At 45.8% G+C, this 25,761-nt stretch overlaps 1 protein-coding gene across 4 annotated transcripts in view; it reads left to right on the top strand.

The window, feature by feature from the left end:
• DNMBP (dynamin binding protein) overlaps positions 1 to 25,761 on the top strand; it is a 483,425-nt gene that overhangs the window by 278,508 nt on the left and 179,156 nt on the right. The window lies entirely within an intron of this gene.

The raw sequence follows: 25,761 nt of genomic DNA on the forward strand, positions 1-25,761 counted from the left end.
CCCCAGTACATCATACTATATCTCCCTCTGAAGACCTAAACACATCTTTATAGAAACATATTGTGTACTTCATATTTATTTTTGTAGAGTTTATATTTTAGTCTGAATGTTGAATGTAAAACTACATTTTGTGTTTTTCATGTATCAGCCCATACCTGAACCCAATAGTTCTCAGAGACCTCTGTATAGTGAAAGATTAGCGAGAACTTCTTTGTGTGGAGGTAATATACAAATATTTGTATACCTTTTCATCATGGAAATGCATACTATCCGATTAGCAGACAGTTTAGTTCTTTGAACTACTGCTGAACATTACCAATTTGGAGGTACTCTTTGAATGCGCACGTTGGCAACTCTGAAAGGTAGGTCTACCTAGAAGGGAATCCGAAAAAATGCTGAGCTGGCGCTGCCTCTGCAAGAACAGACTGGATGACACACACGTAGGAATAATTTCTTGCTTAGTTTTCTCCTCCCAGTAGGCCACCATTAGTTTTTATATTTACGCTGTTTAGTGCGTTGGCATGGTGCTTTCGAAATACCCAGGATTCCTATGACCAGACTTGAGTCGAAATTCATCACTTTAAAGAGTGAATCCCACTCTCCAGTTAGAGATGGATTAAACCAGTGAGTTTTTAGCCTGTTCAGCTTTCAGCCATTTTCCTGATTTAAACTTCATTTATTGTTGAATCTTCGAGTGGGATGCCCATGCATAGATGCTGGAAAGTCATTCGCTAAGTGCTCAGTGAAGGGGGTGCCCCTTGTGCTTTTTCAACTCTAAAGTTACAAATTGTGCTAGCTGCAGCCTGCTCGAAATACAGGATACATAAAAAACATGAAGATGTACATTCATGCCGAGCTTGGAAATCAAGATGGTGACTGCATTGAACCAATTCGTCATCGTAAAGTCCACACCTAATTTGCTCTCAGTACAACAGGTGTGCTTATTTTTTGTCTACATTATTTTATTATCACGAGGCCATTTATCATTATATTCTCATAGTGATTTAATTTGATTTAGTGCAGGCTGCAGAAGGATAAAGACAATTACAAATGTTCCACTGTGTGCTATCTTCTATTTGTTGTATTTATTAATGTAAGGGAATTCTGGTGTCCCTGGCAGTTATACAGTGGCAATAATGAATGGAGGTAAAGGGCTTTACTCCTTATAAAGCAAGTATAGACTATGACTTTTGCAAGAAATGCATAAGGTATAGGTTCTTAATAGATGTTCTCGTTTCCTCCTGTTTCCTTAATGAGTGGAGAGACCTCTTTTCCCAATCACACATATATGCAGTAGTCGAAGTGCATTTTAAAAAGTATGGGAATTGTGATGCTGGGCCAATGGGGTGGGGTGAGTGGGCGTGGGGGCATGGTCAAAGGCATGCCTAAAAAAACGCGAACTATTCTGTCATTTTTTTCGGTCTTTCACCTTCAGGTAACTAGATATAAAATAACACACAGCTTAAATGAAGTTATGTTAGTCAGTGGGAAAATGCACTATTGTGTATTATGAAACCTCTGTTAGTTAATGCACTGCACCAGAGAGACACAGAATTGAATCCTGGTTGGGGTGGTGGAGAATAGCGGCTTGTGTATGTTTAGTGCCACAAGGTCCCAGTTTGTGACAGAAAACACTGTGAATATTTAAGTCCTTGTTTTAAACTTGCATTACACACAGTATAAGACAGACTGCTGCAAAATGTGCAAATAGGTTTAAGATAAAAATGTTCTTCCAAAATATAGATTTTAGTAATATCCAGACTGTAAATAGTGTATTTTTTTTATAATTATCTTTTTAAAGGGCACTTTTCACAGCTTAGCTGGCAGCTAGCTCCCTTACAATACCTATCAAAAACATAAATGTGTGTCATCAGAAAGCTTCAAGTGATTCCATCAATTAAAGCCAATACTGGCTTCCAAGGACCCTTTACACTTGCAGATTAACTAGTTCTGCACATTCACATTTCTATTTGGCAAGCAGGAACCCTGGCAAGAAGGCTTCTGTCTGCCCCTCCCTAAGTTTCATAGCACGGGAGACTCCCTGCCTTACACTTCAGTTGGAGCATTTCAACTCTCAATAACCGCCCCGGGCGGTTGCCTTTTCATAAAATAGTAGGGGAACTGTTTTTCTTAAATTAAAAACGTATGCGTACGTCATGTCCCTCAGGCCTCACCCACCCACTTCAACCACTGCCCCTATGGTGTTTTAACATTAAAGCAACTTGTTGCTGTTTCTTTTTTAGATCATTTGTTGGTGGTTTGCACCATTCGGGTTTTCATTCACCCCTACCCTCATTCTAACGGTGTCATTCTGAGGGAGATCTCAGACTTGACGTTTGTCCTGTCAAACTCTAAATGCTTTTTTAATGTACTATTAACAAATTTCAGAGCTTATCCTTTAGCGTTTTCAATAGAGTGTTTGCTTTCACACGGCATTGTACATAGTCGATCAATACTGCTCAGATAGTGAAGAATGTTTGCTTCTCTCCTAAGACGGGGTTGTGATGATGAGGTGGGGATAGACCCCAGTGGCTAATTTGCAAAAAAAATAAGTGCCAGGGCTCTTGTCAGGAGGCCACTGCAGCTTGCACCACACATTGCCTCTGCCGTGCTGCCAATGATAGTAAGAACATAAGTACTAACATTCACACTACTACAAGTGTGACAATTCGCACTATCTCAGACCCCAAAAGCTATAAAAATGTCTTGGGAGGCAGGTAAAATTCATTTTAAATGTATATTGAGTCAGTAATTAACTGTTGCTGTCGTCGTCTCTAAATTAGTCGGACATAGCGCCACTTTGTGGGAGACTGTCAAAGGCCCTGGTGCTGACAATTAATTGCCAGTGCCAAGCACCGGAAACCACCGGCTCAAATTAAGCACTGGGATAGACCAGGCCAAAGCGGTTCGTCCTGTGACAAGAGCTCACCTGAGCATCAGGCATTGATTCATGCCAGAGGAATGGAAAATGGATTTGTAGCAAGTTGTGCCTATTGGGGGAGAGGAAACATTAAATCATACATAAGCATGTGCTAATGTTTTGCAAACCCTATGCTAATGTTTGCAAGGAGTATTGTAGGATTTGGAGGACAACAAACGTGTTGTGCTTTGTGTACATGAGACACCTACATAGGATGTCCATATTATTTTTAACTTTCATATGTTTTTCTATGAAATAATTATAGCTTAGCACTGCTGAGGTAACAGTATGTAATTACAAGATTCCCACATACTATTTACAGATGACATAGTAGCACCTTTAAAGAGTATAACATTACGGGATTACATCACAACATTTGCAGGTGATGGTATGTTATTTACCGAGCCAGATGTAATTTCACCAGTATTCAATAAACACTCTACAAGATGTAAAGTACTATTTTCATTGCACACCATAGCAATAAAGTCCAATCACTCTGTAGCATTTTTAGAGATTTGCATTGTATTACCTCCCTTCATTGTCATTGAATTGTCGTATCATCTTGACTGGCTCTCCAGTGTCAGGAGGATACCACTATCTAATGTTTTTTACAATACAGTATTTCCTTTTCCCACTGTCATTCTCAAGTCCTCAAGCTTTACATTTATATGTAGCTTCTCTCTAACCAGTGCCAGTTTTGTATGGCTGTGTTTCAGAATTCTTGTATTTTTAGCACTCTGATTTACTCTGTTTCAGTTTTTGTCTTATTTTTCTATTGCGGGGTGTGCACAGTTGCAAGTGTTGAATTTGCTTAATATCACATCCTCCAGGAAAATGGGCTTTTTGTCATAAATCATAAAAAACTGCCAGTATTGTGTTTTTTGGTTTTGGAGGAGACCCGACCGCCATCTAAACTAGAATTGTTCATTTTTTTTCTTCGTGCCTTTCACTGAATCCTTCTGGTGTTCAAGATTTCACGATGGCGGACCCTGATTCTTTGAATTGAACATCTGGATTCAGGATAGTTTGCCTTTCAAGTTGTCCTAGTAAGGCCAACTGCAGCATCTACTAATTCAGCATTGAAGTGCTTGAATGCTTGAAGCACACTTGAAGGCAATTTGACCAAGAAAGGTTAGGGTATAATTTGAACATGGGACTGGGTACAATGGACATTTTAAGATGATTTACTGGTATTTCTATCTACGCCATGCATATTGCTCATGGCCTAAAATGCAAGAGTAGCACAAAAATAATATCTTACCCCTTGCCTCACTTCACTCCTTCATTTTTGCTCCATTGGAACAGCTGTAAGTTACTGCCAACATAAATCCAATTAAGTTATTTGCTCCTGTTCTGTTCCTCTTTTGTACATGTAAACCTAATTTCAAGTGAGTGTCTTAGGACAGTCTTTTAACACTTCCATTTTACCTATGGTAACAAATAGTTTTGCAGTTGTGACACTCAACCACACTTGGTTTCGATCAAAAAAGCTCGGTAAATGTGCATTGAAAGCTGGGGCCATATTACAGATGGTGCCCCGGGCGCAAGGGGAGTTTGAACCCGCTGTGCATGCCCCCGGGGACTTTGGTATTATAGAAGGGGACACAGACGCTTGTGCGTCCCCTTCTATAACACCGATAGCGCTGGCGCACTTAAAGCACCAGTGCTATCAACAGAGGGTGTTCCCTCATTTGCATAGGGGTGTGCCCTATGCAAATGAGGGAATTCCTATAACTCTGCGCCCGCTCCATATTACAGATGTGGGCGCAGAGTCAAAGGAACCCTCAGGAGGTGCACTGACTGTGCGCCATTTAAAAGGTGGCGCACTGTCAGTGCGCCTCCTGACAGCAGCCCTCAGCAGAGGGTAAAGGTGGTCCCATGAATGCACCCGCCTGCAAGGGGATCTCTAAAACCCTTTGAAAGTGCAGGCGGGTGCCGCCTGCACTGTGAAAACATGGAGTGCCTGCTCCGTGTTTTCAAATGAATGCGCTGCCCCCAGGGCAACGCATACACCATAATAGGGGCATTATCACTGTTTGCGCCCGGCGCACCTTTTGAAAGGTGCACCTGGCACAAACAGTGATAATGTGTAATACGGCCCCTGGTCTTCATTAGCCTAGAAATTTGCCATTAGACCTGTTTTCTGAAGCTGGACCTCGATTTTCCCTAACCCATTTGGGTTTAAAATCTGCCACATTTCTACTAACCCCAAGTAAAACCTTTTATCCTTTTTCAACAGGAAACCATTCATTGTGGAAAATACAAAAACCTTCTGATTTACTCTTGATAAAATTCGAAATCTCCACGTTTCATTAACTATGTTTCAAGAGGTGCACATCACCGAATCAGACTCCTCCCGGAAAGCGAGTATCTTAACCATCCGGACAACCCGAAAACTGTGGGTTGATCTCTTGTCCACTTTAAACTTGATGATGTTAGTCCGTTATTGATTGGCATTCCCACTACTAGCCCCGTTGAAGGCAGCTCCAACTCCTACAGCATGTTTACTCCCTGGTTCCAGTAGATCTAAACACATTTCCCCAATCATGTTTACACTTAATTGGTTCCCTTTTTAGTCAAGGATCACTTTTCATGGTGGCCTGCATAATTTTCAAGGCTATCGTGGGAGATTCTGCCAACAACCTGTCATACAAAGTAGCTTTCTCAAGGAACACTCTCAAAATATGAAACACAATTCTTCTTGGCATCAGGAAAAATCCTTCCCAGGAGGACTTAAAAAGATTACTTAACATTTTCTATTCCAGCAACATCTCTCATATTAATGGGGCCGTATCTACCTCAATAAAGTCACTTGTTAAATACAAACACAAATAAACTCTTATTCTGATGCCAGTAATATCACATTGTCTCATAGATGTTATACTGGAATTTGATATTTCCGTGTTCTTCCTTCTGTTATATTTTGGTGATATTGTTTCTGTGACGCCTATGTGAAGTGCTTACCTGCCTTGGGGTCTGGTTTCTGCTATGTAAAACCGCATAAATAAATTAATGTAATGTTTCCTTCTCAGTTGATTTTAGGGGCTTTCTCTTTTCACATCACCCAAATGGAATTTCTGCAATGGATTATTTTCCTTTTTAACTCTTACGATATCTTCTTTCATTACTTATGACTTTTTATTCTATGGACATTTTGAAGTTGTTACATGTAATTATTTAGACATTAAATATTATGCCTATTACAGCTAGGTAGTGCATAAATCCAGCAAGCTCAACAACTCCACATTCTATCCTCTGGACATATTATCAGTTTCTTTTGCAAATGCAGCACTTGTAATAAGACTAGCGCCAACAAACACATAGCATAAAGCAATCCTCTCACCGAATGAACACTCACTTATAACTAGCCTGCACTAGTTTTAAAATGTGACTCCACTGAGCACCCTCACAGTTTGTGGGCTGTGTCTAATTGCCTGCCTCTGTAAATGTACCACTTCAAGCAAGAGCTAAATTAATGAGCATGCTAACCTGTTCAACAGTAAACGAATGCCCATGCCAAAAAGTAAACATGAAGCAGCTCACCTGTCACTGTATCAGTGATGCATGACAGAAAAAGGAAGCCACAGCCTGATTTAGTGATGGGCCATCCCAAGTGGAGATATAGAACAGTCTTCCATGCTCTATATATTAGCCATCAGGGATTTGAACAAACACTTAGAGAAAACCTGGGTGTGTGCTGTTGATCTAAAATATTTGTATTTGTACTTATCGACTGCTCATACTTGCCCTTTGGAGGACTTGAGGTTGCTACAGAGTACAATGTTAATTTGCGGCATTGCTCACTTTGTATCTCCGTCCACATTGTGATGAGACCTTTTCACAGAAGGCATCTGGGGTTCGTAGTGGTCTGATTTTACCACAGGACCAGCCAGGGTACTAGCGTTTGGCTTTAGCACCAGCAGTAGGATAGACATTAAGAGATGGTAGTGCAGAATGTGGGGGTCACCTAGAGTGTGATGGAATGGGGCATCTATTATAAATTGTAGGATGCCTCATCCTCCACATCTGCAGTTCCCCTGCTTTAGAAGTGGGCGAACAGTCAGGTATTCCAATTCAGAGCCTCTGTGGCTCCACCAATAGAAACAACCTGCTGGTGGCCCAAATAAAGAAGGCCACTGCCTGCAGCGTGTTGCAAGACCGACCCGATTTAGGGATGCCTTCCAACATTTTCTGCCCAAATCCTCCGTACAACGCATGGTAATCTCTGGCAGGAAATAATCTACAATGACCCCGCTAGCTGGGAGTAAACTCCCAACATGTCAGGGCTACTGCTTATTTTGTTTCACAGAAACAAACCCCTGCTTCGTTTGTTTGAAACAAATCTAATGCCAAGCACGGCATGACATAGCAGCTCACCTGACATCGCATTTTTGCTGAAAGTGACCCTGCTGACACTTCCATGGAGGGTGGGTATTCTCAATATGACGGAAAGGCCTCCACTGGGCCAGCAGAGACAAGGTCACTGCCATCTCAGGAGCTTTGTTTCTTCCATTAACAATTCTCTGCTTCATATGGACATGAATGAACGCATCTTTGGTTAAGGCATTTTCTTCAGGGCAGACATTTCCCTCCATCATACAGATTATAAAAGCGTTTTTTGTCTAGAAGTCTGCTTCCAGCAATAACCATATATCAAATATATTTTTTTTTAAAGTTATTAAGATGGTCGAAAATGTTGCAGTTCCAGGTGATAGACCCTCAGGTGACCAATCAGTCCACAGATGAAGGGGTCGCTAAGGCGTTCGCCGAGTATTACAGAGATCTCTATCGGGCCTGAACACTAACATCACAGGCCGAGATAGAGGATTACCTGGCGGCAATTCCTACCCCAGTATTAGGAGAAGTGGAAGCTCAAGGACTAGAAGATGAGTTGTCACTAACAGAAGTTCAGGAGGCAGTGGCGAAGCTTCGCCCGGGAAGACCCCTTGTACTAAAAGATTACCCGCGGAATTCTATAGGCGTTATACGGATATCCTGTGTCCTCCGACTTTTCACAGACGCCCAGAAAGAGGGTGTGCTCCCAGTGGACCTGCGGATGGCCACTATTGGGGTCATACACAAGGAGGTCAAGCCCTGTGACCAGTGTGGGTCTTATAGACCCATCTCACTGCGGAATTTGGAAGTTAAATTCTGGCTACCATCCTGGCGACGCGTTTCCTGGGAGTAATTACAGACTTGATCCATGAAGACCAGTCTGGATTTATGACAGGCAGATTTACTCGCCTGAACCTTAGACAAACCCACAATTGGCTAATGAAAGTAGGAAACCAGACAAGCCCTCAGGTGTTTTTATCACTAGACGCGTAAAAAGTGTTTGACGCTGTCAATTGGCTATTCCTCGACGCCACTCTGGTTAAATTCGGGCTAGGGCCAAAATTCCACTGCTGGGTGGCACTCCTGTACAACCAACTGACGGTCATGGTGCGCGTCAATGGTAGGTGCTTGGCACTCTTCCCCGTTGAAAGAGGGATGCGGCAGGGCTGTCCCCTTCCACCCCTCCTTTTCGCGCTCACTCTCGAGTCGCTGGCCTGTGCCATAAGGTTACACCCCTCTATTCAGGGCTTCCACATCACGCCAACAGACACAGAGGAAGAGAAAATTTCTCTCTATGCTGACAACATTTTGTTGTATATCGCACACCCCGAAACAACCATACCAGCCCTATTCGATTTGATTACGGAATACGGAGGACACTCGGGTTATAAAATTAACTCTACTGCCCGACCAGCACCCAATTAGACTGCTCCCTGCCTGGAGAATTGAGAGTAGCACAAAAAGGATGTAAATACCTGGGTTTTTCATCACCCCTCATCCTCTACCCAGAACTATTTTCACGGAAATAGCCGGTAAACTCAGAACGCTATTATGGCAAGGGAGACATCCTAGAATTGCACTTAAGACATTGCAACACAATCTCTATAATGGGGGTATTGCACTCCCCGACATGGAGGCCTACTACTGGGCGTCCCACTTGATACCCATAAATGAATGGATACACAAACACAGGAATTATCCCATGTACCGCCTTGAGAGAGGAAATAATACCTCATACACACTTACATTACATCTATGAGGGAAGGGTGGCTCACGTCTTTTGCCGGCGACTCAAGTGACCCTGTTGGCATGGGACGGGGCTTGGTTCAAGGAACTACATACGCTCAGGTGGTTTGAGTCCTGGGATCTCCTGGAGATCTCCATGATAGGGGACATAGTCGGGAAAGGGGAGCTTAAAACATGGGCAAAGTTCAAACAGGAGTAAGAAATGAACAACTCCCAATTCCTTAAATATGCACAGTTGCGTCATGCCTGGTGGGTGGAAAATATCCCCAGTGAACATCTCCCGGAATACGCACCCTTGGAGGGCAGGCTCTTACAGGAAGAACTAACAAACAAGGCAGTCTCCTTCACATATAAAACCATTAACAATAATATTCCTGACGGCCTATTAGGGCTTCGATCACGATGGGAGGGGGACGTTGGACACCTGGAAGATATTGACTGGGAGGCGGTGTAAATGCACCCCAGAGAAGTCGCCATAAAAGCAAGGCTCCGGCTCATCCAATTTAAAATATTACACTGTACATACTATAATAGTAATAGATTACACAAGATGGAAAGGGCAGAATCAGCATTTTGCCTGTCTTGCACCACAACTAAAATCAATTTTTTTTCCACACGGTCTGGGCGTGTCCGGTCCTTCAGACAAATTGGACGCTGGTAATCGGACTACTGGGTACGGCTAAGCTTTGCGATACTATGGATTGCAGGTGAGGTGGATATCACCAGAAAACAGTTCGTTTTTGCTTTCCTGGGGCTGGTAGTAGCCAAAAGAGACATTGCTAGGAGATGGGGAGTGGCTGACAGGCCGACCATCCAGGAGTGGACAAGGGGAATGGACATATATATGACGGCTGAGCAGACCACTTATCGTAGCAGAGGGTGTCCGAAAAATGTCCGCAAGATTTGGGATCCATGGAGATGACACTTCGGACTTGATATGGGAGACGACACGCAACACTCCACCACGTACAGCATAGGGGGGACTTAGACACGGGGGCCCGAGGGCATAACACCCTATCAATTATCACTGGAGCTCACTCAGGATCGTTTCCTGGTCCAAAACGAAACCAAATAACCATGACAAGAAGACACTGGCGACATGCACCGACTCACACAGATCAAAGGGGTAGGGGGATGTGGACTGACTGATGACAATCATATTTGTAATTGTTTGGGATTGGTTTTTGCAAATGTATCATACAAGATCTGCCTTGTGCTGATTGTTCAGTTTAAACATAAAAACACATTTTAAAAAAATTTAAAAAAAGTTGCAGTTCCTGACGGAAATATTAAGTTTTTTAGCTTTGTGCATTTTGGTCCATCTCAGGCCAGCGGTTCAAGTGGTTTCTCAACAACACTTGTTCCCACACATTGTGACAACTGATTCGGGTCGGTAGGTTCTTACCATAGTTTTTTTTTTTTTTTTTTTGTTTTTAAAAGTTTTTATTGAACAATAATTCGATTACAAGCACGGGCCTACAACCACCAGGGCCGGCCGCTAAGTACAGAATGAAATATACATTTATCAAAGCTGCAGTCGGTTCCCGGGGGTCGGCCCCGTAGTGAGTCCGGATAGTTCTAGAGGCACAGGAGACTTAGATCAAACAAACACAGAAAACTAAAAGAAAAACAAAAGGCGAGGCATAAAGACAAACGGCGCAGGTCAGGCTTCCTCCGGGGAACTCCAGGTCAGACCATTAAGCAGCACACGAAAGGAAGGAGTACCGGGAGGCTGGGGACGGGGGGGGGGGGGGCAAGGGAACTGAACGTCCATATGTAGTCATTCCAAAAGGTGCCCGGAACCGTCAAGGGTCAGGGGGACATGGCGATATCGGTGTCCACCAGGGGGGGCGTACAGATACCCCCGCGATAAGCATTCCATTGCCCCCAGATTCTGCCCCATGCCCCCGGCTTACCACGGGCAACATACACAGTCTTCTCCCTGAACATACACCAGTCCATATTCTCCTTCCATACTGACACGGTGGGCGGCCGCTGGGCACCCCAAAGCTGCGCTATATCTCTCTTGGCAATCATGTTCCCCAGGGCCGCCCACCGAGTCTGAGCCGCGCTATAATCATTGGGCTCCCACACATTCAGGACACAGCGACGCACCTCCGGCAGCAGCACAACCCCAGTGACCTGTCCCATAACCGTATGTACCCGGCGCCAGTAGTCCGCCACCTCGCGGCACTCCCACAGGATATGGAGAAAGGTGGCACTGAGCCCACAACCCCGCTTACAGAGCCCATCGTCGGAATATCCCATCGAGACCAAGCGAGGACCCGTCACATACACCCGGTGAAGAATCTTAAGCTGTACCAACCGGAGACGGGCTGGAATGGCGACCTCTTTGGGGGACGACAGTGCAGACTGCCAGTCCTCGTCGTCCAATTCCACCCCATCCCCCGTCCAAGCCTCCCGAAGGCGCACCAAGAGGTCAGCCCGATGATTAATCAGTTTCTTATAAATTAAAGAAATAGTGCTGTCCGGGACATGTCCGTCAAGTATGCGGTCCTCGAGGGGCGAGGAAACCGGGATCGTGGTCCCCTCTCCAAAGACCGAGAGCAGGGCGTGTCGAACCTGGGCATAGCGGAAGAACTCCCTGTCCGTAAGCTCATATTCGGCCTGAAGAGCCGCGAAAGTCTTAACCGCGCCCTTATGCCACAGGTCTCCCACTTTGCTGATACCAATCGTGTCCCACTGGTCAAACCCCTTCGTAGTCCAGAGGCTCCCCAGGCGATCGGAGGCAAACAAAGGAGTAGCACATGTCAGTCGCTCACCCCAGCCCGTGGCCGCAGTGGCGGCCCTCCAGGTCCGCACAGCGATCTTAGTAGGACCCGTAAGGGTCCGGCCAGCCGAGCGGGAGTACAGCGCCCTGTTATAGTCCCCGCCGGGAAGCAGGAACTTGTCCATCTCATACGCCGGGTTCAGGCCAGGCGCATACGTGGCATGGTTGATGGCCGAAAGCTGCGCGGCCCAATAATACCTGCGAATGTCGGGAAGCGCGATGCCCCCGTCATACCAGGGGAGAGTAAGCTTAGCAAGAGCAATACGCGCCCGCCCGTCCCACACCAGTCTCCTCTGCAGGCTCTCTACCTCCCGAAAGTAGGCCACTGGGATGACGTCGAAGGAATTCTGGAGTGCATAGAGGAACCTGGGAAGGGACATCATTTTGAACAGCGCGGCCCGACCCAGCGGGGACAGGGGCAGCCTGCACCACCGGGCCGTATCCTCTCGCAATCGCCGAAGCGGACGCAGGAGATTCAGCTCATAGCGAGCCACCGGGTCCAGCGAAACGTATATCCCCAGGTACTTAAAGCCGCTCAGTGATACCTGGATCGGAAGCCGAGGCGGTAGGAGTGGAGGACCACCGGAGATCGGATAGACGCAGGATTTAGACCAATTGATTGTGAGACCCGAATTACTCCCAAAGGAAGTCAGAACGTCAAAGAGGACGTTGAGCGACTGCCGCGGTGAGGTGAGATATAGGAGAATATCGTCCGCATACAGCGAAACCCGATCTTCAAAGCCCGGGGCCCACCGGATCCCTCGAAGCGAGGGCTCCCAGTGGAGCCAAGCCGCGAGTGGCTCCAGGGCGAGAGCGAAGAGCAAAGGGGACAACGGGCATCCCTGCCTCGTGCCCCTGCCGAGGGCAAAGGGCCGAGAGACCCGCCCGTTCACCACCACCTGAGCCATGGGTCCCGTGTACAGAAGCTTCACCCAGCCAATAAATCCTTCCCCAAAGCCAAATTTAGCCAAGACAGCCCAGAGGAATGGCCACTCGATGGTGTCAAAAGCCATCGTGGCATCCAAAGAAACCAGCACGGCCGGTTCGGAGAGGAGCTCCGCCCTGGCAAGGGCGCCATGAAGACGCCGCAAGTTAAGAGCGGTGTTACGATGCGGGATGAATCCGCATTGGTCCGGATGAATCAGATCGCACACGACGCTCAACAGACGATTGGCAAGGACTTTCGCCAGGATCTTAGGCTCCGCATTTAGCAGTGAAATAGGCCGGTAAGAAGTACAGCGATCTCGCGGCTTGTCCTCCTTGGGGATAACGACTATCGTGGCCAAACGCTGATCGGCCGGGAGGGAACCCGCCGCCAGAGACTCACGGAACATGCGACTGAGGAAGGGCGCAAGCTTGTCAGGGCGCAATTTATATAGCTCAATGGGCAGACCGTTGGGACCCATAGCCTTGCCCGAGCGAAGGGAGCGGATCGCGGTCGCTATTTCATCCACCGACAAGGGGGCGTCCAGCCGCTCACGGTCCTCAACGGACAGGCAGGGCAAGGCGATATCCCTCAGTAGAAGGCGAGAGTCGTCCTCATCCCTGTCAGTCACTGGGGAGTACACAGCCCGGAGGTGGTCGGCAAAACATTCCACAATCTCGTCAGGCTCCGTCACACACACACCATCCGCAGCACGCAACTCCGGGACCACACGATTCACTCTCTCCTTCCTGTCCAGCCACGCGATCAACTTTCCCGCCTTGTCCCCGGCATCGTACAGTCGACCCTGCTGCTCCCTATACATAGTTTTGGCCGCGTCAGTGACCAGGGACCTATATTCAAACTGTTTCAGGCTGAGGGCATGGAGCCCGTCCGGAGTAACATTCGCCTCCAAGGCCGACTCCAGCCCCAAGATGTCAGTCTCCAGCCTCACCACTGCCTCACTCTTGACCCTCTTAGCCACCACTATCTGGGAAAGGGCGTGTCCGCGGATCACGGTTTTAAAGGCTTCCCAAAGGGACATTGCAGAAGACACCGACCCCTCGTTATCCAGGAAGTATTGGTCCATAGCCTTAACCAGGCTGTCACGAGTCGTAGGGTCTCGCAGGTACCATGGGTTAATGGGAGCGATCCGCCCTGCAGACCGCGGCCCGGTGTCAAAAACAAGCCACAGCGGAGAATGGTCGGAGATACCCCGCGCCAGGTGCCTGACCTCTCGAATCCGACCAGTCTGCGCCGCGGGCATAAGGAAGTAGTCTAACCTAGAGAGACTCCCATGCGCCCCCGAGTGAAAGGTGAATTGACATTGGGTCGGATGCATTAATCTCCAACTATCCACCAGGCCGAAGGTCTCCAGCATCCCACCCAGCCATGCCTGGGCAGCGGGGAGGGTCCTTGGTGGGTGACGATCCAGTTCACCCGAAACCACAGAATTAAAGTCCCCGCCCATGAGCAGGAGGCTGTCCGGAAGGTCAAGCAGCATTCGACCCAAGTCAGTGAAGGTGGAGTTCTGGAGGCCCGGGGGGACGTAAACTGAAACCAGGGCAAGGGGCTGCCCCTCCCACCTCCCAATCAAACACACATAGCGCCCTCTGTCATCCGAGACTATCTTAGTGATCTCCACCGGAAGTGAGGTTCGCAGCAGAATGCCCACCCCCCTGGAACCAGTTGTGAAACCAGAATGGGCCACGAGGCGGTATCCCCCCCTGTTCATTGCATGACAAACATTGCCAACCAGATGCGTCTCCTGGAGAAACACCACATCAGGAGTCAAACGACGCAAATATTGCAGTACTACACCCCGCTTGATACGGTCCCCCAACCCATTGACGTTCCATGACATAAGCCTCAACCCGTCCCCCCCCATCCCCCCCAATAGATCAAGGGTCCCCCCGCCTGCAGCACAGTTCCCAAATGTGGACAAAAATCAGTACCTCGCCCTGTAAACAAAAAACACACAGCAAAACAAACCCTCCTCCCCCCCAACCCCACCCCAGGACCAACTCCCCCCACCCTGCACCCCTGCGGGCCAAAAAACCCCCCCAACTTGCAGTGTGCCTGTCGCCCCACTAACCCCATTCTACGAAAAGAACCCAGAGGAGGTAAGGGACCCGTCCCCGCCCGCCCCCCTCACTGGTCCTGGTAAAACACAATATGCAAATGAAATAAGACCCGACTGTACAGTGCAAAAAGGCAAAATCAAGGACCAAAAGTCATTCTAAAGGGGACCCATCACCTGCGGTGCCCGCAGAGGGTCCGGGACGGCCACCTCCGTCCGGCAGAGAGTCCAGCCAGTCACTTGCAGCCACAGGAGAGTCAAAAAAGGCTGTCCGATCCCCATGTTCCACTCGGAGTTTTGCAGGGTAGAGCATCGAATACTTTAGGCCCAGCTCACGGAGACGACGCTTCACCCCTTGGAATCCCATCCGTTGTTTCTGGACCAATTGCGTGAAGTCCGGGTAAAAATTGATGGTCGAGTTCTCATGACGAACCGGGCCGTGGGTCCGTGAGGCCTGCAGAATAGCGTCGCGGTCCCTGTAATAGAACAGTTTGGCCACGATAGGCCTCGGGGGGGCCCCCGGCCGTGGCCGACCGCCCGGAACTCGATGGGCCCGCTCCACGGCAAAGAACTTACTTAGGCCAGCCGAGGACAACTGTTTCAGGATAAGTTCCTCGACCACGAGGTCAACCGGGCGGCCGTCAGAGGACTCCGGTACACCTATGACGCGGATGTTGTTGCGTCGGGCCCGTCCCTCGAAGTCCTCAAGCCGCCGGGCCATATGGTCGTTAACCACCCTGATGTCTCCAAGCGCGGCCCGCAGATCCGACACATCCGCACCGAGGGTGGAGGTCCGTGCGTCGAGAGCCTGGACCTTCTCGTTAGTTTTGGAGAGGTCGGCCCGGATCAGGGTGACATCGATCGCGACAGTGTCAATCTTACGGGCCAGGGCCTCATATTGCGTCGCGATGGTTTCCCTGATGCCATCAATGGCGCCCATAATGTCCTGCAAGGATAGTTCCGTAGTGGCGGTCGCGCCTCCTTCCGCAGTATCCGAGGGGAGGCCAGCAGCGCCAGAGGGCCCCCTGCCCTGGGTGTAGCGGTCCATGTTATTGCTCTGGACTGCCCCCCCGCGGAGGGAAGCCTTGGTCTTGCGGCCCTCGGGACCCCCTTTGCCCCCCATGTGAACACGGTCACCCGAGGGGACCTCCAATCAAGAGGTGTAAGGCACCAGCAAGAAGACCACAAAATGTCGGTATAGGGGGTCCGAGGCGATAGGCGCTCTAGTGGCAGATGAAAGAAAACCTCATGCAGAGGCCCAGGAAGCACCTCTCCACCCCGAGCGCACCTCCCTGCCGGTCTCCTGAAGTGCAAAACCGAAACCGAAAGTGGTGGATCGGCAGCTGGCACCGCGCTGAAGCCGCTGTTGTTCAATTGCAGCCCGGTCCCTCGGGTCACCTTCACCCCGGTCACCTCCGTCGGGTGGGTCCCAAAAGTTCCGACGCCGACAACTCAGGATTCCCAGGTCCGATTTGAGTTTTGAAAAGAGATATACGCTCAGCTGGTCCTTATCTCCCAGATTCCATAAGCCACGTCAGGATATTCTCAGGATAAATTCCGAGGAGCAGAGAGGGTCCGGGGAGCCCTGTGCTCACGCGACCATCTTGGATGCGCGCTAGGCTCCTCCTTCTTACCATAGTTGATCAAGTCTCCGTTTTCATGGAAGGAACAATCTCATCTATATTAATAATAAAAACAATAAATAAAGAATGCTTTTTTTTTTATAGAAGTTGATGCTAGTCTCTTTACATTTTGAAACACTGTAAATAGCATATGTTATTTTTACCCAATTTAATGTTTCTCATTATGCCTAATTTGCCTTACCAAGATTCGAACGTGAGGCCTGTTAGTTACAGCATCAAGCACTCTACTCACTTAGTCATCCTGCCCAAATATATTGAGCTATTTGGCTCAACGGGCCCAGTTCTTTTTTGTGATAAACTCTTCCATTTAAGGGCAGGGTGCCCAATTTGACCTTCAAACTTCAGATCAAAATTTGTCACTCTGCTTACTGCTGAGCTCGTACTCACTGCCTTCTTTAGTTCAGCCCAAGTTACTTACTGAAAGATCACTGCTGTCCATTGCGTTTGCCTGGACGGGAAGTCTTCTAACTTCTTCTATGCTACAATGCACTGCTTATGAAGTTTTAAACTTCACAACATAGGTTTATAATACTATGCACTGAGCAATGCAATGAGCCATAAAACAGTGCATTCCGCAATCTGCGATCACTGATTCTCAGTGAAATTATTACCCTCTTGCTGCATCCAGGGAGAACACAAAGTGCCTTCTGTACTAATCCAGATCAGTGGAATCCCCATGGAACAAGATCGCCTTAAATCAAGCCACAATTTCATTCTTGTTTATTAGCAGAACATAGATATAAAGTAGAGCCCTAGGCGTGTGATAGGATCACCAGGTCCCTCACTCTTGGTTGGCAGATGTTCCAGTGTCTGTGGTGCCTTCATTCAGAATGCAGTGCGTGGGGTTCCCCAGAGTCCTGCATCCCTGGCCGACACCAGATCAAGATCTTTCTGACGCTTGTTTAGATTTTGTGCCCTTGTCGTAGTAAAACTTGTTGTTTTTATTCTGTTGATTTGACTTGAATAATCTTCCTTGTATGTGACCATGTATGTTCTTCAGTTTTCCCTGCATTTCGCTAGGCCTAGTTGTGGTATCCTTGGTGTAAATAAGACGAAATCACGCTGTCTCAAAAGCAGGTCCGCTTTATTCACCCCAGCCATCAACAGCTCAAACCAAACTGTCAAGTAACTAACCTTTAAACATAGAGATTCCACAGAGAACACATAACAAGATTCCATGGGGTGTCAAGCATAACGTCGCACATCTTCCCTGTTTACATGAACAATGTAAAACAACAAAAAGAAGAAAAACCATGTGACATATATGCAAAGAATAAAATACAGAAAAATAAAACTTAAGTGACATAGTCTCTCATATGCAAAGGAAATGTGCGCACCCTCTGACTCCTTTTCCTGTCAGTATCCGGTAATGAACCCAACCTAACAACTGAAGAATCAGAAACAGCAGAAGAGGGACTGAAATTAGTGCTGACAGCATTAGAATCAGAATTAACCAATACCACACGACTCTTATTCCAAATCCTTCCATCCTCAGTCTTAACAACATTTTTGAAGATCTTAACAACTCTCCTCTCTTTTGTAAACTTAGACCAGGGTTGGCATCCAACAGGCACCCTAATCTTAACAAGGTCTCCAAAACTCAAATCATTATTATGAACACATTTTCTTTTATCAAAGTATAATTGTCTTGATAATTGCTTGTCATACTCCCTACGTCTCCAACCACCCAAATGATTGTCTTTAAAACCTTTGTCAACACTCATCCACCCAGGACAAAGCTTAGAATTCGAAGCTCTTCCCTTGAACATCTCAAAGGGCGATCTTCCTGTTGTCATGTGGGGAGACATATGGTAAGCCATGATCCTATCTTGTAGAACAACTTTCCAGTTTAAATTATTGGCTCTGGCTTATTGTATACTCTCCTTAAGAGTTTTGTTAACACTTTCTACAGCCCCATTGGTTTCTGGGTGATACACAGAACTGTGCTTGTGTTTTATGCCACACTCTTTCATGAAAGACTGAAATTTAGAAGAACAAAACTGAGAACCATTATCCGGGAGAAAACAATTAGGAAAACTCTCTCTCTTAAAAACTTCTTCAAGAAACTTCTTGACACTAGCTGAAGAGATATCCCTGACCAAACTTACTTCAACCTATCTAGAATACAAATCCAGAAGGACGATTAAATAAGGAGTGTCTGACACTCCATGTAGTGGTCCAACTAAATCTATGGCTACCTCATCCCAATGATAATCTGGTAATTTCCTGCAAACCATAGGCATTTGTTTAGTTTTGAGTATCTTATCACTACAACAACACTCTATACAATCATGAACCATTCTTTGAATCACTTTGTCCATTCCTGGCCACCAAAATTGCATTCTCAAATACTCTTTAGTCTTGACAATTCCAAGATGACCTGTGTGTGCATGAGCAAGTAATTTACTTTGCACGCCTAAAGGAGGAACAAGTTTAGTACCCCTAGTAAAAATGCCATCCATAACAGACAATTAATCACAAACCAAAGGCCAAGGCTTCTCAAGATGCTTGTTTTTACCCAACTTAAGCAAATCCATCACTTTCATGATTTCTTGATCTTTTCCAATTTCTGTTTTTCACTCTGATTCCTCCACAGCGCCCAATGTGACTTCACAAACATTAACTATATCATCCACAAGACTCACATCATCTAGATCCACCACATCAACATCGACCAGCCTAGATAAACAATCAGCTGACTTGTTAATAACACCTGGGATATAGTCTACATCAAAATCAAACTCCTGAAGTGAAATAATCAATTTTTTGATCCGAGAAGAGATAGTCTAAACCTTTTTTTCGGAAAACCTCCTTAAGAGGTTTGTGGTCTGACAGGACCTTTACTTTAGTGCCCCAAATCAAATTTCTGAATTTCCTCAGTGCCTAAAAGATAGCCAAAGCCTCCTTCTCAATTACCTAGTAGTTAAGCTGGGATCCCCTCAGGCACCTAGACGCATAAGCAATCAAACGTTCTACTCCATGATTTTTTTGAAGTAACACAGCTCCTAATCCTTTTGCACTAGCGTCCGTCAAGATAAGAATTTCCTCACCTGGTACAAAGGCTTGTAAGGAAGAAGACTTTCATTAAATCCGCTTTGATGGAGACAACTTCCTTGGCACACTCATCACTCCAGTCAAAAACCACACATTTGCCAGTAAGTTTCCTGAAGACACCGAGTCTTATCAGCATATCGCGGAATGAGCTTACTATAAAACTCCACCATTCCAAGAAAAGAGAGTAACTCTTCTTTGTTGGAAGGCACACAGATCTTCACAATGGATTCTACTAAATCTAGTTTTGGAAAAACACCATGTCCAGTAATATAATGACCCAGGTAATTCACTTCCTCCACAGCATACTTGAATTTCGCCTTCTTGAGGGTCAACCAGCCTTCCTAAGACATTCTAGAACAGCACAAACTCTAGAAAAATGCTCTCCCTTTGTGCTACCATAAATCAACAATTCACCTTGATAGCACTTCACCCGTGACACACCCATAACAGCATTGGACATTATGCCCTGAAAAACATATGCAGCAGAGACTAGCCCAAATGGCATCCTGCGAAATTTAAAAGTTCCCATAGGCGTCACAAAGGCTGTCAGATTCTGTGAAAATTCATCCAGCTCTGCCTGATGATAGGCGGAGGCAAGATCCAGCATAGCAAAGTATTTGGCACCCACCATAGTGCACATCATCTCATCAATATTAGGCAGAGTAAACCTGTCCACAATTACCTCTTTATTAAGTGAACGTAAGTCAATGCAGAGGCGTAACTCGCCATTGGCCTCTTGGCAACAACTATGGGAGCCAACCACTCAGTCGCCTCAACAGACTCAATGACTCCCATGTCAATCAATCGTTCAATCTCTTTCTGAACTCCTGCTTGTTCATTCAATGGGACTCTCCTAACTTTCGCAACAACAGGAACAGCTCCTTCTCTTAATTTAATATGATGTTTGTACCCTTTTAAACACCCAAGTTTATCACTGAAAACATCAGCAAATCTTTCAGCTATGGCAGAGACAGAATCATCAACAATTTGAACTTGAGGTACAGAATTGGGATTCAAAAACACCCCAAGCAAACGTTGATGAGGCCACCCTAGTAGTGCATCCCCTTGTTTTGCCATGTAAATCTTGCCAGCAATCATACGTTCACTCAGTTCAATACAGGCTTCAAAACAACCTTCTTATGGGCAAACCTCCATAACCCACAGGTGAAACATCACTCTTTAAGAGAGAAACTTTATCTTTAAAATGCTGATCATAGATGTCTTTGCTAATCATGGTGAGATGTGAACAAGAATCGTTTCCAAAACTTTATTCGATTCAAAGCAAAGGAATCATAAAAGTCAAACAGTTTCATTTACAAACATTATTTCAGAATCAATTTTAAAGAGCATTCTTACAATTATAACACTAAACTGTTAGAGTTCATTAGCTAAAAAATAATCACAAATAAAACCCCAAAGCTATTACTTCCAATCAATTAAATGATTTCATTGGTACTTCATGCCAGGGCATACATTAAAATGCCGATTAAAACAGATAAAAAAATCAGAAAATCACGATGCAATAATATACAATATAGTTAATCAAAAGTCGGCTTCATGGTGCCAGATTTAGCCGTAACGTTTCCTAATCAGAAGTGACACCCTTATAAAATTTAGCATTGCACAGCAAACACCAGGTGAAGATAGAGATAGTAAATAATCATAGCCCTCTTCATAATGGCATGGTTGCTTTTCTTTAAGGATCGGCTTAATGAACCTGATTCTCGGGTCCTTATATAGAGGACAGAAAAGAACAATATGCATCGTGCTTTGGGTATCTTTGTCATTACAAGGACAGGGGGGCAGTCTCTCACACCAACCCCCCTGTTTAGGGAACGCAAAGAGAAAATGCAGGGTGTGTAACCTAAACCTTGTCAGGTAGAATCGCCATTGCACATTGTTTGTAAAGGATAAATAAAACTGGTGCAACAAAGTAGCCTTAGGAGCATAAGGGCTAACCAGGGAATTCACAAACGGTGATTTCCAATAGGTTGTTTTAATTACAGCTTTGATGTTTCCCTGTATGTTTTCGGGGTTGTCAAAAATATCACCCAGGCCTAACTTATGAAACATTTCATCAACATATGATAGCCAGGGGATCTGTTTCATGTTTGCCAATCTTAAACAATCCCGGACGATATCTCTGGTAAGCTGTAAGTCCTTTGATTGCCATATTTTGCCCCATAACAATAAAGGAGAAAGGCGAATGGTGTCACTCACATAACTTAGACCTATTTCATTGTGAACAAATCTGTTTGAGGAGCCTGATGGAGTAGCCAATACACACTTTAAAAATGTATTCTCCATAATCTGTAGTGAGTCAGGGCTTTCGATCCCCCAAACTCCTGCCCCATAAGTAGCCACCGACAAGCATTTAGCTTTATACAAAGTTTTTAAATGTATGACAGGTTTTTGTCCTAGTTTGCCACAGAAACGGAACAAACTCTCTATAGAGCGACTAGCACTTTGGACTCGGGTCTGCATTAGAGGGGCCCAACTTAGTTTGTTGTTAAAAAGGTTACCCAAATAATTAAAGTTTTCAACCTTTTCAATAGTAAAGTTGTTAACTACAAACTTTCTAGTTTTTGTGCCCTTTGGGCCACAGACCATGGCAAAAGATTTGGCAAAGTTTACCTTAAGGTCTAGGTCCAACATGAATTGTGAACAAGAATCAAATTTCAACTCAAGCTCCACTCCATCAATAGTGACCACATGAGAGGGATGTTTAGTTTCCTGCTCACCCATTTGATATATTATTTCCCTCACTTGTGGCTGATCTTTTATCTGAGCTTGATCCTTTTTTTTAACTTTAATTTTGCAACATTTTGCAAAATGTCCCTTCCTTCCACACGTGCTGCAATTAAAAAGAAGAGCAGGGCAAAACGGTGCATTGGCTCTATGACCTATCCTCCCACATCTGAAACAGGTGGAGGCGTTGTCCAACGAAGAAACACCTTCATTGGTTCGTGAAGATTTATCTCTATCACCGTCAACAGTTGACTTATTTTTAACAAGACAAACCACCTCTTCCACATTACTTTGACCCTCAGCATTAGATTTTTTTTTTTCAGTACTCAATTCTTCCACTGATTTCATCATATGCTCTACACGTTTTGCAATGGCTAAAACCTCATCAAGGGGAGGCTCATCCTTCAGCCATAATTCCTCTCTTATTTTGTCATCAGCACATTTCAAGACAAATTGATCCCTTATTCTTTCTTCAATAGCACCACCAAATTTACATGATGAGGCAAGTTTCCTCAAAGCTGTAACAAACTCCTCAATTGATTAATCTTTCTTCTGCTCTCGTAGACCAAAATGATACCTCTCCATAATTGTACTCAAACGTGGCAAATAATGTCGATCCAACTGCAATATGCACATTTCATACTCGTTTAAAGTTCTCTGGTCAGCAGCACTAAGCTCTGGCAAATGCTCAAGAACTTCCTGACCCCCTAAACAGTGCATCAATAAAGAATGATTTCTCTCAGTACTTAAATTAGTTCCACAAACACGTGCATAGTTATTAAAAATCTTCTTCCACTTTTGCCACTTTATGGTGGGTTCACCTGGACTTGTTAAAAAGAAAGGTGGTTGAGTCACATTCTGCATGTTGAATACCTAAAAAAAACCTTTTTTTTTTTTTTTAAATTAGGCTTGAAACACACTTGAAGGGACAACAAAACAGTAAAAATATGCAGATGAACTAGAGCATTATATAATATATATAAGTCACAAACTGTGCACTAATAAACTCCTCCTTCATGCACAAACTCCAGTACATCAGTGACTTGCTACTCACAAATCCTTTAAATAATGTCCAAAATGCAGATACACAAGAGTGTGACTCGCAAACACTCTGTCTGAAGGCTGAAAATTGCTGAATCCTCGATGCGAGAAACCAACAGTTACAGATGCTAAAAATAACTTCTCCGTGTTGATCTTCCTGAAATTCAAAACGGAAGCAATGAACATACCCAGACATTGGATAAAAATGAATATAATGTTAATCAAAGTAATCCACCCCAACGGTACAAAATGTCCGCCGTGCGTGTTGACGCTTTCTCCAAACCTTAGGGATGTCCACCTAACGTCGCATGTTACTCTTTCATGCATTCCAGCAGTCTTATCTTAAGCTGGAACGCGAATGCGTTCCAACACCTCCCACTGCCTCTTTAAGATGTCCTCTTAACGTGCCGACGCACGTAATTCTTCGATGCGTTCCAGCAACGAAATGGACCCTTATCTCCAGCTAGAACGCGGATGCGTTCCAACGCCTCCCACTGCCTGTTTCTCCTATGACACGGTGAAACGCAAATGAGTTTCACCACAGACTCCTCCCTCTAATCTCCTCACCTCGCAACGATGTTCCGGGCACACCGCAAAACAGCCGCTGGAGAAGTATATCTACCTTCTCTTCAGCATACCGATCTGCCACTGGAGGAGATATAATCTTGAGAAGACTATCCTAGTAAGACAGGAGTTTTGCAGAAAGCGATCCAAAGAATTCTTAAACGAGAAAGAGGCTCCGCTGGATGTTGAGGTGAGAAATACCTCCGTCGCTCGTCGCCAAATAAATGTGGTATCCTTGGTGTAAATAAGACGAAATCACGCTGTCTTTCAAAAGCAGATCCGCTTTATTCACCCCAGCCATCAACAGCTCAAACCAAACTGATAAGTAAGGAACCCCTAAACATAGAGATTCCACAGAGAACACATAACAAGTTTCCACGGGGAATCAAGCATAACGTCACACTAGTCATACAAACTTTTCTATCCGTATTAATATGGGGAATCTCTAGCATGATTTATTTCCTTTTTTGATTCTGTGTGAGTGATTGCTATTTTAAATGATTAAGAAAGTCTTGAAATAGCCGTTTTGCCACTGTCCGAATTCTGCTCCCACATGACTGTCCTTTAATGTTACATCGAAATGCCTCTCAAAACTCCTCATTATCAAGCCACTTCTGCTTGCTGTTCCTTTTGCAAAGCTTCTCTGTGAGATTTACTCATTCTTTGTTGTCCCTCCTTAATTGTTTTTTGTCTCAGTTCTTCAGTTTATGTCCAAGGTGTTAGACCGTGTTTGTGAACCTAAGGTGTTTGTATCCAGTTAGTGCCTCTTACAGGCATTCTTCCCATGTCTCATTCATTCATTTGGACAAAATATGGCAGACACTGAAAGTGTTGTACTTCCAATCTGAAAAGGATTTATTACTTTACTCTCCAGACTATCAACGTTCTGAGGCTTCTGGTCAGAATGGTGTTGGGAATTATATCATTAAGGCATCAATTTGCATGTTGTCGTACCTTTCACTGCCTTTTGGTATGATTTTGTGTGCCAGCCCCCTTGTAATTCCACGCCATGCATGTTTCTTCTCTCTGCCAAACAATGCCATACCCACCCAGCTTAGCCCTCTCAACTTTTGTGAGCAACAGCCTTCCGACTCTCTTGTGGCAAGAACTTAAGAAAGTAGTCCTTGGAAAACTGCTTCACTGACACCTTCTCCAGGGGGTTTGTTTTCAAAGCGATGCATTTCTGACATCCATTCAAGATGACTCGTGACACGGGCCTGGGAAGGTGAAGCCAGACCCAGTGGGGGCCCATGGGGAACGCCTCCCGCAGAAGGGGGCACGCTAGGATTGGGTGCCCCCTTTGACCCTGCAAGCAGCCCAATTACAGAGAAGGGGGCTGAGCGGAGCAAGGGGGTTAAAAGGGGGCATGGGTTCTCCCTTTTAACCTCACAAACAACCATCGCCTTGGACGACGAGAGGACCATTGCCTTGGAGGAGAAGCAGCCCATCGCCTCGTTTTACAAAGGACAGAGCCGCCAGAAGGACAGTCTTGTGTCCAGACTTCCTGTAGTGCCGGCTCTTGGTCGTTCAACCGAAGCAAAAAAAAACAACTTCCCATCTGAGACTGTGGAAGCCTTTTCAGGGACAGCAGCGCAGGACCTACTGGTTGGCACCAGCGGAGAGCAGCCGGGCAAGCAAGGGCCTCTGTTGCAACTAGAGGGCAGGGCAGCGTACAGGAGCACGGTGAACAGAGCAGGCCACGTCCCCCCTGCTATTGTCTGATCGGCCACGTGGTCTTGCCCCCGGGAATCGGGGGTGAACAGTCCGTAACGGCTCTAGCCCGCCCAGGAGAACTAGGCCCGGCAGCCACCAGAGGAGACTCCAGTCCTGGGAAGCGGGCCGCAGCAAGGCTCGAACCGCAGCTCCGCCCAAGACAACAGGAGTGAGAGAAGGAGAACCAGAAAACAGGCCATAAGA

This window comes from Triturus cristatus, chromosome 1_2, assembly GCF_964204655.1.
Source record: "Triturus cristatus chromosome 1_2, aTriCri1.1, whole genome shotgun sequence".
Lineage (NCBI taxonomy): Eukaryota > Metazoa > Chordata > Amphibia > Caudata > Salamandridae > Triturus > Triturus cristatus.